This window comes from Scyliorhinus canicula, chromosome 24 (genome assembly GCF_902713615.1).
Source record: "Scyliorhinus canicula chromosome 24, sScyCan1.1, whole genome shotgun sequence".
Lineage (NCBI taxonomy): Eukaryota > Metazoa > Chordata > Chondrichthyes > Carcharhiniformes > Scyliorhinidae > Scyliorhinus > Scyliorhinus canicula.
In genome coordinates this window covers 18,377,451-18,399,903 of record NC_052169.1, presented here as the reverse complement: position 1 = coordinate 18,399,903, position 22,453 = coordinate 18,377,451, and the positions used below count along the sequence as shown (strand labels likewise).

At 48.8% G+C, this 22,453-nt stretch overlaps 1 long non-coding RNA gene across 1 annotated transcript in view; it reads left to right on the top strand.

Annotated features, from left to right (window-relative positions):
• LOC119956946 overlaps positions 1–22,453 on the top strand; it is a 241,089-nt gene that overhangs the window by 146,533 nt on the left and 72,103 nt on the right. The window contains exon 3 of the long non-coding RNA XR_005458712.1: positions 4,577–4,714. This is a non-coding gene — a long non-coding RNA (uncharacterized LOC119956946). The remainder of the gene's footprint in view (positions 1–4,576; positions 4,715–22,453) is intronic.

Sequence of the window (22,453 nt, the reverse complement as noted above, 5' to 3'; positions counted from 1 at the left end):
CGATGGAAACTCTCACCGAGGTGATGTTGGTGGAGTTTGAAAGGCTGTTTGGTCGGCATATGGAGGCATTTGGGAGGAAGATAATGGCTTTGCTGTGATGGAACCATCAATTCTACGGACACGTGCTTGTAGGATTAGAATAGCGGTTTTAATATACTTACAACAGAGCCAGCCTGTTAGCCGTTGAACTTTCGGTGAACTAGCTGGCTGACTCTGTGGCACGGATCTTTATACAGCAGCTCCAGGGGGAGGAGTTCTAGGCAGAGCCAATGAGGGAGCTCAGTACAAATTCTCGAGTACTCCCAGAGCTACTCCCCCTGGTGGTCAGGTAGTGCAACTGCACTTACAATATCTGTACATATATGCAATGGGAACAGAGTGACATTGGTAACTTATAATACCGTGTGAATCTCATTCACCACATTCACCCCCTGTGAAAAAAATCAAGTCCGGCGGGGGTGGTGGCTCACAGAGTTAGTCTGTCCGGTGGACGAATTGTTCGTTGCAATCTGCGGAGCACCGGGGTTGCAGCCTCTTGCGGTGGCTGGGTGGGTGTTGAGAGCTGGGGTACGATGGCAGACTCCGGGGCGGGTCTCATCCAAACTTCATACACATCTGGCTCGACCGGAGACTGGGGGCGCTGGGGGCGGGCTGGTGCTGGTGCGTGGAACAGGTGGGGCGAGCTTGCGGGATCTGACAACCGTCCGGGAACTCCACGAATGCGTACTGGGGGTTGGAATGGAGGAGGCGCACCTTTTCAACAAGGGGGTCGGTTTTGTGCGCCCTGACGTGCTTCCTCAGGAGAACCGGGCCTGGTGTCCTCAGCCACGCCGGAAGTGAGAGCCCCATGGTAGTGCCCTAGAAAAAAATGAAGAGCCGCTCGTGAGGGGTTTTGATTTGTCGCTGTACAGAGGAGGGATCTAATTGCGTGGAGCGTGTCTGGGAGGACTTCTTGCCATTGGGAGACTTGGAGTTTTCTAGACCGAAGGGTCAGTAGGACGGTCTTCCAGACCGTCACGTTCTCCCTCTCCACCTGCCCGTTCCCCCTGGGGTTGTAGCTGGTAGTCCTGCTCGAGGCGATGCCCTTGTCGAGCAGGTACTGACGCAGCTCGTCGCTCATAAAGGACGAACCCCGGTTGCTGTGCACGTAGCTGGGGAAACCAAACAGGGTGAAGACACTATGCAGGGCCCTAATGACTGTGTGGGAGGTCATATCGGGGCATGGGATGGCGAAGGGGAATCGGGAGAACTCGTCTATGATGTTGAGAAAATAAATGTTCCTATTAGTGGAGGGGAGTGGCCCTTTGAAATCGATCGCAAGGCGTTCAAAGGGCCTAGAAGCCTTGACCATGTGGGCCCTGTCTGGTCTATAGAAGTGCGGTTTGCACTCTGCACAGATCGGGCAGTCCCTGGTGACCGCTTTTACCTCCTCGTTGGAGAAAGGCAGGTTTCGGGCTCTGATGTAGTGGGCGAGCCGGGTGACCCCTGGATGGCAGAGGTAATCGTGGATGGTTTTCAGACGGCTGATCTGCGCGCTGGCACATGTCCCGCAGGATAGGGCATTCGAGGGCTCATTGAGCTTCCCCGGGCGATATTTAATATCGGAACTATAGGTGGAGAGTTCGATCCTCCACCGAAGGATTTTATCGTCTGTTAGCCGTTGAACTTTCGGTGAACTGGCTGGCTGACTCTGTGGCACGTATCTTTATGCAGCAGCTCCAGGGGGAGGAGTTCTGGGCGCAGCCAAGGGGGAGTCCAGTACAAACTCTCGAGTACTCCCAGAGCTACTCCCCCTGGTGGTCAGGTAGTGCAACTGCACTTACAATATCTGTACATATATGCAATGGGAACAGAGTGACATTGGTAACTTACAATACCGTGTGAATCTCATTCACCACATGCTGAAAGAGTGGGTGGAGGAGGCGATTGCACCAATAAAGGTGACAGTGATGAGGACGTTGATCGAGGTGCTGGTGCAAGGAGAAACATTGAAGGGGTTGGAGGAGACATTGTCGCAACACAGCAACCAGTTCACCTCGATGGACGAGGAGCTACGGAGGTCACCAAAGGGCTTAGCTAAGGTGAAGGACCTGGAGACCAGGTCGAGGAGGCAAAACATGAGAATTGTGAGCCTGCCCGAGGGGTTGGAGGGCCCGAGGCCGACCAAGTATTTTGCAAAGATGTTTGCTGAGTTGATGGGGGAGTGGGATAAACTGTCCCACTACAAGTTGGACAGAACACAGCAAATGCCCTGGCCAAAGCCTAAAGCGAATGAGCCATCAAGGAAGGCTGTAGTCTGCTTTCACAGCTAGCACATGAAGATTTTGAGGTGGACAAAGCAGGGACGAGATGTGAAGTGGAAAGAGGATGGCATACGCATGTACCAAGATCTGATGGCAGAACTGGCGAGAAGGTGGGCGGAGGTTGGACTGGTGAAGGCAGCACAGTATGGTAGCGGAGTGAAGTTTGGAGTGGTCTGCCCAACAAAGACGAGAGTGACTCATAATTCAAAGGATTTTATTTGAGGCCGTGGAGATGGCAGAGGTGTTCATTAAGGCTGAAGGACTGGGACTGAGATGAGGGTTGGGATTTGGACTTGGTTGGTGGGGACGGGGATTGTGTTTTCTTACTGAGAGTATTCTATTAGATTGAGGTTTTGATTCTGTGTCTTGAATGAGGGGGTTCATTTACATGTGTTCTGGGTTTTGGTTTTCTTTTTTTCCTTATGGGTGCGGTTGTGTATTGTCTCTTGGCTTAAGGGATGGATAGATAGATAGATAGATAGATAGATAGATAGATAGATAGATAGATAGATAGATAGATAGATAGATAGATAGATAGATAGATAGATAGATAGATAGATAGATAGATAGATAGATAGATAGATAGATAGATAGATAGATAGATAGATAGATAGATAGATAGATAGATAGATAGATAGATAGATAGATAGATAGATAGATAGATAGATAGATAGATAGATAGATAGATAGATAGATAGATAGATAGATAGATAGATAGATAGATTAATAGATAGATAGATAGATAGATAGATAACAGAACAGGCCCTTCGGCCCACGATGTTGTGCCGAACTTTTGTCCAAGGTTAATCATAGAATTGTTGACACGAAGGGCAATTTTTCATGGCCAATCCACCCAACCTGCACATCTTTGGGCTTTGGGCCGTGGGACTAGGTTACTGAGGAAGGGAAGAAGAGGTGGGGGGGGAGGGGACTCTGGCAGGGGTCACCGCACTAGCAAACAAAGTATGGCGCGTGAACAAAAGTGTGATGGGGAGAGGGGCCGCGGTCATTGGATTCTGGTCGAGAAGCTTTGATGGACCTGGGTGGTGTGAATGGTGGGGAGAGGGGATCGATACTGGTTGAGGTGTTTGCAAGAGGGAATTGGGGGCGGGGGGGCGGAGGATTAGTACGCCTTTTCAAAAAATGTGAACCTGGTGGAAGGGCTGCTGCGGAGACCCTAAAAAAGGTGAGTAGTCATTTTCGTTGGCAGGCATTGAGCCCGGGGGCACTGGGCATTATATAGAAGGTGATTACCTGTTCACTTCTTGGAGTCCTGTGAACTCTGTACACCTGGATAATATATTATATCAATAACAGTGACTACAGTACTCAAACTACTATTGATGTGAAATCTGCACTACACGATCAAATGCCTCTGCAGGCTTGTGTCTCTGTTCAGGGCCAGGAGGAGTTTGAAATGGAAACCTAATGTCTTTGGGAATTTCCTATTTCAAATCTGCAAACACATTCTTGCGATGTCTGGGAAAGTTATATGAATTCTGCATTTTCTCATTTTGAAAATTTGATGCTAGGATGTTTCCAGCCAGGATTCTGCTGCCAATTGTCCAACTATCCACTCATAATTCAATCCTTTCAATCCCACAGACTATTCACAGACCCATCAACTACTATTAAGCAACAGTCCATTATATTCAGCAATAAGAATGTCCGTGATTGATCTGGCAACTCACAACGAGACGGCGTGAGTCTGAGTTCCTTGGCCATCTGTCACTTCAGCTCACACACTTCCTCAGAGTGTCTTGCATCAGTTCTGAATGAGGCTGCCAAGTGGAAGATCATTCAAGGGATTGAGAGGTGTGGTGTGCTGCGGATGTGGAAAAACTGACTTACCCCCACCCCCAGGCTTCTCACCATCACTTCAATCCCCTTCTGGTTTATCAGCAGGAACTGGTGCTGCACAGAGAAAACTGGTGCTGCACAGAGAAATCTACAAAGGGGAGGGATCCCATTGTTCCTCCATCCTGTCTCTTCATGTAATATATGGAATTGCATTAAATCCACAACACAGAAGTAGGCCATTCAGCCGAACGGGTCCATGCAGGTGTTAATGCTCCATACAGCTATTCCCACCCCTCTTTAAGTAACCCTTTCAGCGTGACATTCTATTCCTTTCTCCTTTGTGTACTTTTTGAACTTCCCCTCAAAGTTTTGTGTGCTAATTACGCTCACTACTTCACATGGTAGCAAGTTATCCGAATTATTTACCTGTTTGATTTATTGGCAATTATATTTATGGCCTCTTGTTTTGACAGAACCCAAAAAGGAGAAGAATCAACTTGCCTAGCTGGTTTGCAAGAGGACCAGGCCAGGAGAGTGGCCAGATCCCATATTCCAGGGACTATGGCCACTGGGGTCAAATGATGCCCAAACAGAACTTTCCAGACACAATGGTGAGCACAGCTCAAACGTGACATTTATTCTCTTTATTTAGCTGCTATTGTCTTTCTCAGGGGATTTTATTTCTCAGGTTAGAACACTCTGTCCTCTTATTTCATTTTAAATGTTGATAAGGATTCATGGTTGTATTATTAAGCCAACACTATGATACGGCTCTCAATGTAAGAAACATTTATTACAGTTTACTCATTAATCAGTTTCAGCCCTTGCCCTTACTTGTAGCCACTCACCACAGCCAACCCCATTCAGCCTCTTAAAGAAGTCAAGTAATTAAAAATATGAGATACTGCTCCTGCGTGACTTTATACTTTCATGATTTTATTTTTCAGCCATTAGTCCATATTTAGTATAAAGCAGGAGTGTGGCATTGGATAAATGGCCGGAATTCAACTTTGTTCAGCTAAGAATGCATGCTGGTATATGTCAATAATGACATGAGGCCTGTACAGAAATTGCAATTCCAGTCATCATCCTATGTTCAGGCATGTGTATAACGCATTGATCCACTACCAATGTCAGCCAGCCTGATGAGACCATCAATTCACGCGACACGTGGTTAGAAGTGAACAGTGGTTTTAATCGTCTTACAACAGAGCCTGCCTGTGACACAATGAACTCCAGATGAACTGGCAGGCAGGCTCTCAGCATCAACCTTTATACTTCCGGTTAGGGGGGAGGAGCCGTGGGTGGAGCCAAGGGTGGAGCCCAGTACAAACTCCCGTACACTTCCAGTGTATCTCCCCCTAGTGGCAGAGCAGTGCAACTGCTCGTGTGCCGAGCTTACAGAGACATAGTAATACAGTGTGAATTATGCTACTGTGATTCACCACACAGCCTACCAACAAAATCAGTAGGGGAATATCCAGGGCAGACCGGCATTTCAAATTACTGCCCCCCCCCCCCCCCCCCCCCCCTCACCCCTTTTAGGTACTAATCATGACTCATAGTCCTCTCACTTCCAAGTCAAGAGACATAAAAAGCAGGAGCAGGAGTCAGCAATGCTGCTTCTTTGGCCTACTTTGCCATTCAATAAGATTATCTTCTACCTCAACACTTTTTGACATTTGTTGTGCAAAAATCCAATGATCTCTTGAATATTCACAACAAGACATTCATAGACCTCCATGTTAAGAATTCCAAGGATTCACAAACCACTGAGCAAATAGAATTCTCATCATCTGCCCTAAATAGCCAACCCTCTATCCTGAGACTAATTCCCTTAGTTCCACACTGTGCAGCCGGAGGAAGCAGCCTCAAGCATCTGCTCTGTCAAACTCTTCTAAGAATGAGATCATATCTGATTCTCTGGTGGCAAAGTAGCACAGTGGTTAGCACCATTGCTTCACAGCACCAGAGATCCTGGTTCGATTCCCGGCTTGGGTCACTGTCTGTGCGGAGTCTGCATGTTCTCCCCGTGTCAGCGTGGGTTTCCTCTGGGCACTCGGTTTCCTCCCACAAGTTCCGAAAGACGTGCTTCTTAGGTGAAGTGGACATTCTGAATTCTCCCTATGTACCTGAACAGGCGCTGGAGTGTGGCGACTAGGGGCTTTTCACAGTAACTTTATTGCAGTGCTAATGTAAAGCTTACTTGTGACACTAATACAGATTACTATTATAAAGTTCCGAGAATATAGACTCAATAGGTGCGATTCTCCAGAAAAGTTTCAAAGTGTGGTAGCAAGCAGGAATTGCCACGAGTTTCCAGGCGTTCAGCCCAGTGAGGCCGGCAACACTATTCAACTTTAATTGGTCCAGTTAACTAGGCCTCACGGGCTTTTCGCCGCAAATGACGGCTCGCCAGCTGATTCACCAGGATCGCGCTAACCGCCCCCCCGCCAATAAGGTTAAACAGCACTTTGGCAGTTGCTCAGCCAAACCTCAGCTTGCAAAAATGCTGCCGAGGAGACCAGCCCCAAGATGCGGTGATGCTGATCTGGGGAGGCACCTGGACACGGTGGAGGCCAGGAGGGATGTCCTGTTCCCCTAAGGGTCCTGCAGGGTGAGCTAAAGACAGCCAGTACTGCCTGGGATGAGGTGGTGACAGCAGTGAGATCGTTGAGTGTGACCAGGAGGACTGGTTCAGTGCAGTGTTATGGGCAGGGTTTAGAGAACCCCAAAGTGTATCATGGAGTTCACCTGACCCACAACTTTTTTTTAAAAGTATTTTTATTAAGGTTTTGCAGAATTTTTCATAATAAAACAGTAGTAACCATAATAACAAAACAAACTAGAGTGAACATTAACATAGTGCAAAAAGAGAGTACACAATAACAATTAAATAGACATTACCCCACGCGACCCAGTCTTCCCATACCATCCCAAAGAAGATCGCTATCTCTGGACTCGGCACCACCCGTGTGTTAAGCACCTTGGACATTGCCCTCGCGAACCCTTGCCAGAACACTCTAAGCTACGGGCATGCCCAAAACATGTGGACATGGTTTGCAGGGCTGCCCTTGCACCTCATACAACTGTCTTCTACCCCCAAAACTTGTTCATTCTCGCTGCCGTCATGTGTGCCTGGTGGACCACCTTAAATTGAATTAGACTGAGCCTGGCACATGTTGAGGAGAAATTAACCATGTCCAGGACCTCTGCCCACAGACCCGCTTCCAACTCCTCACCTAAGCTCCTCCTCCCACTTGCCCTTGAGCTCCTCCACCGAGGTTTCCTCCACCTCCTGTAGTAGCTGGTAGATATCCGAAGCCCTCCCCTCCCCCACCCAGGTGCCGGAGACCACCCTGTCCTGTACCCTCAGTGGCGGCAACGTCGGAAAGGCTACTACCTGTTTTTTCAGGAAGGCTCATACTTGCAGATATTTAAAGGCGTTTCCTGGCAGCAGATTAAATTTGTCCTCTAGCACCTTCAAACTGGGAAAGCTTCCGTCTATGAACAGATCTCCCATCCTTCTGATGCCTGCCCTCTGCCAGCTCTGGAACCCACCATCCATCCTAGCCGGGACAAACCTGTGATTGTTACATATTGGGGTGCAGACCGATACTCCCTCCACCCTCTTGTACCTCCTCCACTGTCCCCAGATCCGCAGTGTCGCCACCACCACTGGACTTGTGGACTAACGGGTCGGCACGAATGGCAAAGGAGCCGTTATCAAAGCTCCCAGACTAGTATCTTTACATGACGCCGCCTCCAGCTGTCCCCCCCCTCCCCCCCCCCCAATTGCCCACTTCCAAATCATAGCTATATTGGCCGCCCAGTAGTAGTTGCAAAAGTTTGGCAGCGAACCCCCTCAGCGTTTCCCAGAGGTACTCCCACTCCACCCAGTCTAAGGTTTTCTCTGCGTCCATCGCTGTTACCACCTCCACCTCCCCTCTCTCTGAGGGACTCATAATAATATTCAAAAGTCTCCGGACATTGGCATTGAGTTGTCTGCCTTTAACAAACCCAGTCTGGTCTTCCTCTATCACCCCTGGGACTCAACCCTCAATTCTTATCGCCAAAATCTTAGCGAGCAATTTGGCATCCACGTTTAAAAGTGAAATCGGCCTGTATGACCCGTAATGTTCCGGGTCCTTCCCTCGTTTAAGAATGAGTGAGATCAAAGCCTGTGACATTGTTGGGGGGAGGGTTTCTTTCTCTCTAGCCTCATTGAAGGTCCTCATCAGGAGTGGGCTCAATATTGCCGAAAATTTCTCATAGAATTCTACCTGGTAACCGTTCGGCCCGGGGCTTTACCCGATTGCATGCCCTCTGTACCCTTGTCAATCTCCTCCAATTCAATCGGGGCCCCCAGCCCCTCCGCCAGGTCCACTTCCACCTTTGGAAACCTCAACTGGTCTAAAAATTGCCTCATCCCTTCCGCTCCTGTTGGGGGCTCCGACTTGTATAGTTTATGATAGAATTCCTTAAAGACTCCGTTCACCCCCCCTGGATCCAAGACCGTGATACCCTCCTTATTCTTTACTCCCCCGATTTCCCTGGCCGCCTCCCTCTTTCGCAGTTGGTGTGCCAGCATTCTACTCGCTTTCTTCCCATACTCATAGACTGTCCTCCTTGACCCACAACTTTTAATAGATTGTGGTAAGGGGAGCACACGGCCCACCCTACAGGTGTGGAACAGCAGAAATCGGAAAGTATTTTTTAAGCAAACAATGTTTATTCTATGAACTCAAGTTAACCTTGTTAAAACATACAGTGAGCATCTTAGCAACCATCAATTGAAATACAACCCCCAAAGAATACAACACGAAGTAATCCTTAATAAATTCCCAGAAGACCCTTTTAACACAGAGATCAGGTTTAAATTCTCTAATGACAGTAGTTGTCCCTTTGAAATCACGCAAATGAACACTCTTTAGCTTGTTGAGAGATCCATGCACATCTGCTGGCTTTCACTGCAGCTTTGCTCTCTGAAAACAAAACTAACACCTCACTCTATAGCAGCCTGCTCAAAAACGAAAGTAAAGCAGACAGACAGCCCAGCTCCACCCACTCTCTAACATCACTGCAGTAATAAACACAAATTTCTTAAAGGTACGCCCACTACAGTTATTCGATAAAAAACACCCATTTCTTAAAGGTACTCTCACATGACACCTCCCCTCAAGAAAAAAAAAGAAACCATCAACTTCAAGATGGTTTCATTTTTCACCTTTTCTATCCTTTGAGAAATGCACACAGTAAATATACTTCTTTATTTCAAAAAACAACACACACAAACTGGTATAATAATATAGTCCATTTTTTGTTCTTCCTCCAAATGGAATCCTTCTTGATTGACAGTCTCTTTGAACAAGAAGGTCTCTGCACGATCCATCCATTTCTCTATGCCTCGACATTTCTCTTTAAAGTCAGATACTTTAGTTCAATCTGATCACAGAATCCCTTGTAATTCTCCAACACAGGAGCATTGGTTATCACAGCTTTCAGGCAGTCATGTGCCTGTTGAAATTCCGCTGCCCGCTGAAATTTTCGATGTTTCTTCAGCAAGTCCATCAGTGGAGCTATCACGCTACAAAACTTTTGTTCAAATGTTCGATCAAATCCACTCATGCCAAGAAATAGAATTATTTCCTTTCATCTTTAGGGTATTGGAAACTCCTCAATAATTGTTGATTTCACATCCCGTGTGACCATTCGACCTGTCCGATTGTATGGCCAAGGAAAGTGACTTGGTCTTTTCCAAATTCACTTTTGGCTAGGTTTATCACCAAACTCGCCTTCTGAAGTCGATCGAATAACTCCATCAGATGTTTTAAATCTTCTTTCCATGTCTGGCTGAAAATTACCAGATCGTCGGTGTATACCGCACAATTGGGTAATCCTGAAACATCTTTGTTAGTTAACCGATGAAATGTGGCTGGGGCGTTTTTCATGCCAAATGGCAAAACTTTGAATTGGTACATACCATCTGGAGTCACAAAAGCTGAAATCTCCTTCGCCCTGTCGGATAAAGGTACCTGCCGGTAACCTTTAAATAAATCCAATTTGGAAATAAAAGCTGATTGTCCCACTTTCTCAATGCAATCCTCCAAACGTGGGCTAGGATAAGAGTCCATCCTTGTAACTGCATTAACCTTTCTATAGTCCACACACAACCGTTGGGTACCGTCTGGTTTAGGTACCATCACTATGGGTGAGCTCCATTTGCTGCAACCCACTTCAATTATGCCATTTGTAAGCATACTCTCAATCCCTTTGTTAACCTGTGCCAATTTTAAAGGCTTAAGTCTATATGGATGTTGTTTGATTGGAACATTTTAGTACTTTCCAATTTTCCACTCGCTTATCAACCACAGTAGGCATCACTCCCACCTGCGATCCAGCTCTATCATTACCCAAGTTAAACTGTATTGCTGGAAAAGATAGTTTCTCTATTACTCCTACTACCACTTCACCACTCTTCACTGGACTTTCCAACCTTATCTTATATAATGGAACACTACTCCTCTCACCCTGAATTCCACATATTACCACCTTTTCTGGCAATATTCTTCCCAAACTACATAACTCCTCATCTCTTACCATTAAAGATTGACTATCTCCCGTATCTCTTAAAATTGTGACTTCATTACCTTCTCCTCCTGATACACATGAGTAAACTTTACCCACACAAGTAAATTATTTAATGAGATCTGGCACCTTCTTATCAATAACCTCTTGATCAGGCTGTACAATCTTTTGCACCTCCTTCGCTTCACTTGGGCTTTTCTTTACCACATGACAGCAGGAAGAAGGTCAATGACCAACACCAGGTAGCACGAGTGAGTGGACACCAATGCCCTCCCTCGCCTCCACGATGGCATCCACCTGCCCTCCCCCTTCAATTCCCCCACCCTTCCTCCCCCCCCCCCCCTTTCAGCCCCCCCTCCACATCCCCCCCCCCCCCCCACCATATTGAACCAAGCATGTAGCTAATGATGCCCTTCTGTGTCTCCTCAGGAAAAGCTCTCCCACATTCGGCAGGCGAGGGCCCAGACTGGCAGTGGGATGTCGGACATCAGATTCCTCACCTCCTTTGAGGATCGGGCCCTGGAGGTGAACAGTGTGGCCAGGGACAAGGCGGTCACCAACACCGAGGCTGGCAGATGCCGCAGAGATGAGGAACCATTGGGCTCCACCCAGAGGACCTAGCAAACGTGAATACTGATTGGTTTACTGACCCATCCCTCTCACTGACCACATGTCCTCCAGCCGAAGGAGCCGGCCCATCCCGGGTGGCCCCCCTTTCCTGACTCCGAGGAGAAAACCTCGGAGGGGAGTTCTGAGTATGCAACTGTTATAGCCGCGGCACAGCTGTCATCCCCATGTTCCACCAGCGCAGGTACACACACCTGAGTGGGAAATATTAGTGGTCAGGCGTTTGGGGCACCATCTGCTGATGATGCACATATGGTGGAGGCAGGAACTTTTAGGCGAGACAGCAGTTGAAGAGCTGCTGGATCCCAGGACACAGCTGGGTCCCAGCCTAATACTGAGCCTCTGGAAGAGGGTTACCCAGAGCTGATGCAGACAACAAGGTGCTGCCTGGACACTCAGAGAGAGATGACAGCGTTACACCAGCAGATCCATAGCCACTTGGAGGAGTTACAGAGGCTACAAGTGCAGGAGATGACGCCGGCAATGAGTGCCACCGAGGCCAACACTGCTAGGGTGGCGACCACAGTCAGGAGCCTGGTGCACGATGTCGGCACCATGCGTGAAGATGTCCAAGACATTGCACAGTCAGTGACGGCCAAGGCTGAAGGTCTCGATAGAAGTCTGCCTCGCTGGAGGATATCACCCAGTACCAGGCTGACCTTCTTTATGGCCTCTTGTTTTGACCTGAGGTTCTGCGGGATATGTCCCACTCTCAGATGGTCACGGATCAGTTGCAGGTGGGCATTGCTGAAGTGCTGCAGTTCGTTGCATGGTCACTGGGGAATGTATCCCTGTCACTGAGGAGCATTGCTGAGGACATCAACACCATAGTGCAGACATTGGGGAACTGCCAGGGCTGGCAGAGTCACATGATGCAGGGGCAGCCGGGGCTCGAACCAGCTGCCCCTCCACCCCAAAGTGGATCCAAGGGCACTATGGATACTGACTGGGATGAGCGGACGCTGAGTGCCAACCCAGACCCATCCCATATAGTGGCGACGGTGGGTACCAGCTCCCTTGAGTTCCACCCCTCCAATGAAGCCGCATCTCAGGGTCAGCACATGGGATAGGGTGGCATGGCTGTACATTTGCCGCCGATATGTGAGCTGGCCCCAGAGCCCCCATAGGATGTCCGCCAGGGGCATCAAGGACCACGGGACGAGGTAGGCAGCTGGCTGCCTCCACCTCAGATGTGCATCCTGGGGATACACCTAGACGTAATGGAAGAGCTAGGAGGGCCAAGCACATTGAGAATCACTGTGGGCACCGGGGAAAAGGGTAGGGTGTTGGGGGACCGGCACTACCAGGAGTGGGGTATTGTATAGAGCATTGAACTCCCTATTTGCGCAACCATTATGATGCCTCTGTCACTTTCTTTCACAATGTGCGCTGAATCCCTTTGCTCATCTGTCCAGGCATCCCACCCCTCCTCCAGCCGTGGACATGTTTTCAGAGCTGTATCCCATCCCCTGGGTGTTCAGATGTTGCATGTGTGGTGCTGCCTCCCGCAGCGTCTAGGCATCAAGGTATAATTGCGATGCTAGGCAATGACTCCCACATGCTGCATGGCCCACCCACCCACGGAAATCCACTTGGCATATGTGAAGTGCTCACTTAATCCGATTCCAAATTCCCTATCAAAAATAGCTTTCAGCCGTGCAGCCAGAGGCCTCAGCAGTCAGGGGGGGTTAAGGGTAGTCGTCGGGTCGGACAGGCAGGTTCAAGGGTTGTGCTCAGAATAATAATAATCGCTTATTGTCACAAGCATGCTTCAATGAAGTTACTGTGAAAAGCCCCTAGTCGCCACATTCCGGCACCTGTTCGGGAGGCCGGTACAGGAATTGAACCCTCGCTGGTGCCTTGTTCTGCATTACAAGCCAGTTATTTAGCCCACTGTGCTAACCCCAGGAACAGGAACATACGATCCAGGGTTGGCATGGTGGTGCCACAAGCGGTTGCCCCCAGAGGGGCCTCCTACCCCCGCCGCCGAGCATTGTGGCACCCGAGCTCTTTGCTTGCGAGAAAAGGTGGCTACTCACCTTCACAGCTCCCCACAGAAGCCCTTCCGCCAGGTTCACGTTTTTCAAATCGGCGCAAGCGTGACCACTCGCTGGGAAGGCCGCTGAATGACAGGAGGCCGTTGGATGTGGGGTCATTCTTGTTAATTGTATGGAAATGGGGCTTAAGTGGTTACAATTAGTTTCTCACCACGCTACGGCGAGATCCAGATTTCACCTAGGGGAGTGGGCCAGTTGCATCGCAAACTGTTTGGAACCTGGTGCAGATCTCGTTTTTGGGCTCCTCCGCTATTCACCAGCCTTGTTACGCTTGAGCAAGAACGCAACGAGTCTGGAGAACCGGGCCCAATATTTCCTAAAAGGATAGCATATTTTTCTGGAATCAACTTGGTTAACCTCCATGCAGCTCTTCTACAGCAAGTGTATACTTCCTTGGGTAAGGGAAACAAAACTATACATTACTCCAGGTTTGGCAGCAAGACTTTTGTAGAGCGGGCTTTAAACTAAAGTAATGAGGGGGTGCAACTGGGGGAGAGGGTTCACATGAGAGGTTATTTGGAAAGTTAAAGAAAAGCAATAATGTAGTGAAGCAATGCAGGTAATGACAACCAAAGCATGATCGGAGGACAGAACATACATAGAACATAGAACAGTACAGCACAGAACAGGCTCTTCGGCCATCAAGCTATCCCACTCCCTGTCATTCTGGTCTGCTCCATGTGCCTATCCAATAACCGCTTGAAAGTTCCTAAAGTGTCCGACTCCACTATCACAGCAGGCAGTCCATTCCACACCCTAACCACTCTCTGAGTAAAGAACCTACCTCGGACATCCCTCCTATATCTCCCACCCTGAATCTTATAGTTATGCCCCCTTGTAACAGCTACATCCACCCGAGGAAATAGTCTCTGAACGTCCACTCTATTTATTCCCCTCATCATCTTATAAACCTCTATTAAGTCGCCTCTCATCCTCCTCCGCTCCAAAGAGAAAAGCCCTAGCTCCCTCAACCTTTCCTCATATGACCTATCCTCCAAAACAGGCAGCATCCTGGTAAATCTCCTTTGCACCCTTTTCAATGCTTCCACATCCTTCCTATAATGAGGTGACCAGAACTGCACACAATATTCCAAATGTGGTCTCACCAGGGCCATGTACAGTTGCAGCATAACCCCGCAGCTCTTAAACTTAAGCCCCCTGTTAATAATCACTAACACACTATAAGCCTTCTTCACGGCTCTATCCACTTGAGTGGCAGCCTTCAGAGATCTGTGAACATGAACCCCAAGATCTCTCTGTTCCTCCACATTCCTCAGAACCCTGCCGTTGACCCTATAATCCGCATTCAAATTTTTTCTACCAAAATGAATCACCTCGCGCTTATCGGGGTTAAACTCCATCTTCCATTTTTCGGCCCAGCTCTGCATCGTATCAATGTCTCTTTGCAGCCGACAACAGCCCTCCACCTCATCCACTACTCCACCAATCTTGGTGTCATCAGCAAATGTACTGACCCATCCTTTAGCCCCCTCCTCCAAGTCATTGATAAAGATCACAAATAGCAGAGGGCCCAGCACTGATCCCTGTGGTACACCGCTGGTAACTGGTCTCCAGTCTGAAAGTTTTCCATCCACCGCCACCCTCTGTCTTCTATGTGATAGCCAGTTACTTATCCAATTGGCCAAATTTCCCTCTATCCCACACCTCCTTACTTTCTTCATGAGCCGACCATGGGGAACCTTATCAAACGCCTTACTAAAATCCATGTATACGACATCAACTGCTCTACCTTCATCTACACACTTAGTTACCTCCTCAAAGAATTCAATCACATTTGTGAGGCAAGACTTACCCTTCATGAATCCGTGTTGACGATCCCGGATTAAACTGCATCTTTGAAAATGGTCATAAATGCTATCCTTCAGGACCTTTTCCATTAACTTACCGACCACCGAAGTAAGACTAACCAGCCTATAATTAGTAGAGTCATTCCTATTCCATTTCTTGAACAGAGGAACAACTTTTGCCACTCTCCAGTCCTCTGGCACTATCCCCGTGGACAGTGAGGACCCAAAGATCAAAGCCAAAGGCTCTTCAATCTCATCCCTTGCTTCCCAAAGAATCCTTGGATATATCCCATCTGGCCCAGGGGACTTGTCGACCCTCAGGTTTTTCAAAATTGCTTATACATCCTCCCTCAGAACATCTACCTCCTCCAGCCTACCCGCCTGTATCACGCCCTCATCCTCTAAAACATGGCCCCTCTCCTTGGTGAACATTGAAGAAAAGTATTCTTTCAACGCCTCTCCTATCTCTTCTGACTCCATGCACAAGTTCCCACTACTGTCCTCGACCGGCCCTAACCTCATCCTGGTCATTCTTTATTTCTCACATAAGAGTAAAAAGCCTTGGGGTTTTCTTTGATCCGACCCGCCAAGGACTTCTCATGCCCCCTCCTACCTCTCCTAAGCCCTTTTTTTGTAGCTCATTCCTTGTTACCTTGTAACCCTCAGGCGACCAAACTAAACCTTGTTTTCTCATCCTTACAGGCGCTTCTTTTTTTCTCTTGACAAGACATTCAACCTCTTTTGTGAACCATGGTTCCCTCAAGCGGCCATTTCCTCCCTGCCTGACAGGGACATACCTATCAAGGACACGCAGTACTTGTTCCTTGAACAAGCTCCACTTTTCATTTGTGCCTTTCCCTGATAGTTTCTGTTCCCATCTTATGCTCCCTAATTCCTAATACAAGTCTAACAGCGCACCAACAAATAACATCAAGATTGGGAAAAATCTTAATAAGACAGAATTAAAAACTCTATCTGAACTCATGTAGCATTCACAATTATATGGATGAAGTGATAGCACAAATAGAAATAAATTTGTGTGATATTATAGTGAAGTGGTTACAAAGTCACCAAAGTTGGGATCTGAATATTCAAGGCTATTTGACATTCCGGAAAGTAAAGGAAAAGGACAATATGTTGGAGTATCTCTGTTAATAAAGATAAGGGGCGAAATTCTCCGACCCCCAGCAGGGTCGGAGAATCGCCTGGGGCCGCCGAAAATCCCGCCCCCGCCGTGGCAGAGATTCTCCTCCACCCGGGAATTTGCGGGGGCCGGAATCTCGCCACTCCGATCGGCGAGGCCCCTGCGGCGATTCTCCGGCCCGGATTGGCCGAAGTCCCGCCGCTGGGAGGCCTCTCCCGCCGCCGAGGTTTGAACGACCTCTGGTGGCGGTGGGATCGGCGCCGCGACCGGGCTCCCGGGGTCTTGGGGGGGGGGGGGCGCAGGGCGATCGGACCCCGGGGGGTGCCCCCACGGTGGCCAGGCCCGCGATCGGGGCCCCTCGCCCAGTGCCCTGGGTGCACTCTTTCTCCTCCACCACCGCGGAAGAGAAACCCACATCGCGCATGCGCCGGCGGTGACGTCAGCGGCAGCTGGCCGCTGACGTCACCGCCGGCGCATGCGCCGACCGGTGAAAGCCTTTCGGCCAGCCCCGCTGCCGGGCGGCGGGCCTGAAAGGCCGCTAGCGCCGGTTTTTTGCGCCAGTCTTCTGGTGCCAACCGCTCCGGCGCGGGGCTAGCCCCCAAAGGTGTGGAGAATTCCCCACCTTTGGGGAGGCCCGACCCCGGAGTGGTTGGCGCCACTCCCCTACGCCGGGACCCCCGTCACGCCGGGTAGGGGAGAATCCCGCCCAAGATCAGTACAATTGTGAGAAATGATCTTGGTTTGGATAATCCAATTGTTGTTTAGGAGGTAAGAAATAGCAACGTTAGTGGTTAGACATCCCTTGATAGTAGCTACAATGTAGGGCAGAGTATAAATCAAGAATTAATAGGGCCTTATAGGAAAGGCACTGCAATAATTGTGGGTGGGATTCTCCATCCCGCTGCACCAGTTTTCTGGTGCTCTCGCCGGCGACGGGATTCTCCGTTTGGCCAGCCGGCCAATGGGATTTCCCATTGTGGGCAGCCTCATGCCGGCAAAACGGAATCCCGACAGCGGAGAAACCAGCTCTGTATTCTTCATATAGATTGGATGAATCAAAGTGACAAAGGTAGCTTGGAGGATGAGCTCATAGATTGTATTCAGGATAGTTTCTTAGAACAACATGTTCTGAACCAAACAGGAAACAGGCCAATTTAGACCAGCTAAGGTATAATAGGAAGCCGTGGCATAGTGGTATTGTTGCTATGCTAGAAATCCACGGACTAGAGTCATGCTTTGGGAACCCGGGTTCAAATCCCACCATGGTAGATGGTAAAATTTGAATTCAATAAAAATCTGGAATTAAAAGTCTAAAGGTAACGATTGTAAAAACCCATCTTGTTCATGAATGCCCTTTAGGAAAAGAAATCGGTGACCTTACCTGGTCTGGCCTAATAATAATCTTTATTAGTGTCACAAGAAGGATTACATTAATCCTTGAATGTAGCAATGAAGTTACTGTGAAAATCCCCTAGTCGCCACACTCCGGTGCCTGTTCGGGTACACTGAAGGAGAATTCAGAATGTCCAATTCCCCGAACATGCATGTTTTCCGGGACCTGTGGGAGGAAGTGCAGACTCCACGTAGACAATGACCCAAGCCAGGAATTGAACCTGGGTCCCTAGTGCTGTGAAACTACTGTGCTACCAAATCACCCTAATAACAACGTGTCTCCAGACCCACACCAATGTGGTTGACTCTTTAAAATGACCTCAGGGATGGGCAATAAATGCTGGCCCAACCAGCGACGCTCATGAACGAATAATTTTAAAAAATTAAAAATAATGAGACATTATTAATTAATTACCTCATTGTAAAGGATCTTGGCATCCAACAGAGGGCAGCAGTGAGAAGTCACTGAGGAGGATTCTGGCAAAAGTCGTCTCGCTCACCACAACTGAGAAGGGGATCGCGGAGAAACCAGTCGGTAGCATCCATCATAATTCATAATCATAGTAACTGATAATCAGCCAAGAGTTGCAATAGCGAAGCTGCACTGATACCAGGATCAAGCTGGCCCAAGCCTCAATATCGCTGTTACCCAAAAAGAACAAAGTTCCGACAGACTGCAGGTCCTACAGGCGCATCTCACTCCTTAACGGGGGTGCAAAGATCCTGGCGAAGGCCCTGGCAAGGCAGCTGGAGGGCTGCGTACCAGAGATAGTTGGGGAGGACCAAATGGGCTTTGTCAAGGGCAGGCAGCTAACAGTGAACATCAGGCACCTGCTGAACATGATAATGACCCCATTCAGGGAGAAAACACCAGAAGTGATCATCTACCTGGACGCAGAAAAGGCCTTCAACAGGGTTGAATGGAAGTATCTCATAGAGGTACTGGAATTGTTTAGGTTTGGGCCAGGATTCACCTCCTGGATGAAACTGCTGTGCAGCGCGCCCATGGCGAGCGTACGGACAAACACCACCAACTCTAGATACTTTTGGCTGGCTCAGAGGCACGAGGCAGGGATGCCCACTGTCCCCGCTGTTGTTTGCTCTGGCCATCAAACCACTGGTGATTGCCCTCAGAGCGGAAAAAGGGTAGAGAGGTATCCAAAGGGGAGACAGAGAGCATAGAGTCTCACTCTATGCGGATGATCTGCTCATCTACATCTCGAACCCCCGGACAATAATAATGATTATTATTAAAGGGATAATGAAACTCCGAAAGGAGTTTGGAGCCTTCTCAGGCTACAAGCTTAACCTGTATAAGAGCGAGATCTTCCCTGTGAACCCACAGGGGGAGGGGCAAAGCTGGCGGGACTGCTGTTTAAACTGGCCCAGCCTAAATTCCACTCCCTGGGGATCCAAATAGCCTACGACTGGATACGGATCCATAAATGGAACCTGACAAGTCTGGTGGAGGAAGTTAAAAAGGACCTGCAAAGTTGGGGCTCACTCCCACTCTCCCTCTCAGGGAGAATACAGATGATCAAAATGAATGTGCTGCCCAGGTTCCTCTTGTTCAGAATGGTGGCAATGGTCCATTCACTGCCACCATTCTGCTTTAACCGCCTGCTATTTGGAATCACTTCAGCGCCCAAAATATTCCAATGTACGATGTCAGCCATTTTGCCAGGACATTGCCAGATGACAATATATCGGTTCATGGTATAACGGTGGAGGAATATTACAAGAGACTCTCAGCAGTCTTAGAGTGCCTACAGGATGTAAGGCTGATGCTGAATGAGAAATGCGAGTTCTCCAAATCAGTTATTAGTGAGTTCCCAATCGCTCCTTGATTCCAGACCTCCAGTAATTTGGGGGGATAGTGAACCAACTAGCAACATTTTTACCAAATCCGGCACAGATCACAGAACCTTTGAGGCATCTACTTGATAAAGACCAGGAATGGTGCTGAAACTCACTTCAAAAGCAAGCATTCACTTACATCAAGGTCCACTATGAAATGAAATGAAAATCGCTTATTGTCACGAGTAGGCTTCAATGAAGTTACTGTGAAAAGCCCCTAGTCACCACATTCCGGCGCCTGTTCGGGGAGGCTGTTACGGGAATCGAACCGTGCTGCTGACCTGCCTTGGTCTGCTTTAAAAGCCAGTGATTTAGCCCAGTGTGCTAAACCAGCCACTATGAACCATCCCTGTCCATCGCCATAGCAGCGGATGCTTCATCCACAGGTCTTAGAGCGGTCCTACTCCAGGAACAACTGGATGGAAGTCACCGACTAGTTTACTGTGCTTCCAGAGAGCTGATGCACACAGAGACAAGACACGTTGTCATAGAAAAGGAAGCCCTCGCAGTCACATAGGGATGCAAAAAATTTTCAGACTCCACCATCGGCCTCAAGGTCACTGTCATAATATCCACTCATGGATATAATGAGATGCAGACAGGCAGTGATTGACACATAGGATGACAAATGAACATACAACACAAAACAACCAATCACCAGACAAGACACCACCACTATAAAGCCCACAGGGCATTAAGACTCCCGCTCTTTTCGGGACCCAGACACTGAGACAGTCAGAGTGCACAAGTCAGTGCCATGTGGTAGCTAGTAGGTCTGATCGAACCAGTAAGAGGTCGTCAGTAGGATTAGTAGAGTTTCAACCCACAGCTGAACATGTACAGCAGTTCATAGTTTAAATAAAACTGTTGGATCATCTCCGGTGTTAGATGTTTGTTTCTAGCCTCCCTGCATACAGTTGCAGTGAACATCGAATCAACCCGCTAAACACATCAGTCACAATTGAAACAGACAATAAGCCACTAGCCTCATTACTGGATGAGAAGGAGCTAGTAAAGATACGGCCCAGAATCCAGAGATTCCACGTACACCTCATAAAGTTTGCCTGTGAGTGGATATAGCCAAGGTAAAAGCCTGACAACAGCAGACACATTTTCCAGGATCACAGTAGGCCTACAGACATCAATCTCATTGAAGAGCTGGAAGCATATTCCCAATTGACAAGGAGCCACCTGCCATTAACCACAAGTGGACTCCAACAAATTTGCCAGGAACAATTACACAATGAGGAGCGCGCCCACATCTTCCGATACTGCTGTTACTATCGCAGCTGATATTACTACCGGACATCTCAGATCTGGGGCAAAATCCCGCCCCCGCCACGGCACAAATTCTCCGCCACCCGGGAATTGGCGGGGGCGGGAATCACGGCGAGCGGCGAGCCCCCTGCGGTGATTCTCCGGCCCACGATGGGCCGAAGTCCCGCCGCTGGGAGGACTCTCCCGCCGCCGAGGTTTGAACCACCTCTGGTGGCAGCGGGATAGGTGGCGCGAGCGGGGCCGCCGGGGTCCTGGGGAGGCGTGGGGCGATCGGACCCCGGGGGGTGCCCCCACGGTGGCCAGGCCCGCGATTAGGACCCACCGAGCGGCGGGCAGGCCAGTGCCGTGGGGGCACTCTTTTTCTTCCGCCGCCGCCATGGCCTCCACCATGGCGGAAGCAGAAGAGAATCCCCTAGCGGCAGCTGACGCACCGCGCATGCGCGAACCGGCGAAGGCCTTTTGGCCAGCCCGGGTGGCGGGCGTCAAAGGCCGTTGTGCCGGTTTTGGCGCCAGTGGGGAGGCCCGACGCCGGAGTGGGTGACGCCATTCCGCTACACCGGGACCCCTCGCCCCTCCGGGTAGGGAAAAATCCCGCCCCTTGTCTGATAGGTCCTAACTTTTAATTTTTTGGTCCTAACTTTTAATTTTTGTATAGAAATATGGAAAGCAGGCTACTGAACAAAGTCACAGGAGTCAGCTGATGAACAAAATAATAAAACATTTATTAAACAAGAAAAGATTAACTATGTTACAATACTCCTTCATCCACAACTATACCTTTGCAGATATATACAGATTTGAAGGATCACACAAGTTAAGTACCAAGCCCATGTAAATCAATAGGTGACCCGTGGTTAGGCACATCACACTCTGAAACCAAGTGACAGATGCTACCCCAAAGAAACTTCTATGGATTTCTCATCAACTCCCCCGTGTCTACGTGGGTCTCACCCCCACAACCCAAAAAGATGTGCAGGGTTTGTGAATTGGCCATGGTAAATTGTACCTTAATTAGAAAAATATAATTGGGTACTCTAAATGGGTTTTTTTAAAACTCCTCTCTGATGCTTGTCACACTATGAGCCCACTGGCCTCACGGAACCCTGCCTTTGCCCCAAGGGTTTCCAATTCTTGAAGTACTCACTTTGGAATCTTCTCCCAAACGACGTATCCTCTTGGATATATCCCACAAGAATCAACATCCAGGGTTTTGATCTCTCCTTCCGATATTCCTCTGCCCTGGATTGCCACGTGCACTTAAGCTTCGCCTTCCACGCACTCTCTCAGATACTCAGCCATGCCAACAGAACATCACTACTTCACTGGCCTAAACTAAGGATGTGGAGATGCCGGTGTTGGACTGGGGTGAGCACAGTAAGAAGTCTTACAACACCAGGTTAAAGTCCAACAGGTTTGTTTCAAACACGAGCTTTCGGAGCACGGAGTTACCTCTCTCTCTGCATCTTTGATGATTTGATTGCCTGCAGGTGCTCGCATTCCGGGGCATCTCTGACTGTGTCTATATAAACATTTCTGGAACAAGCCTTTCCATTCACCTGAAGAAGGAGCCGTGCTCCGAAAGCTCGTGTTTGAAACAAA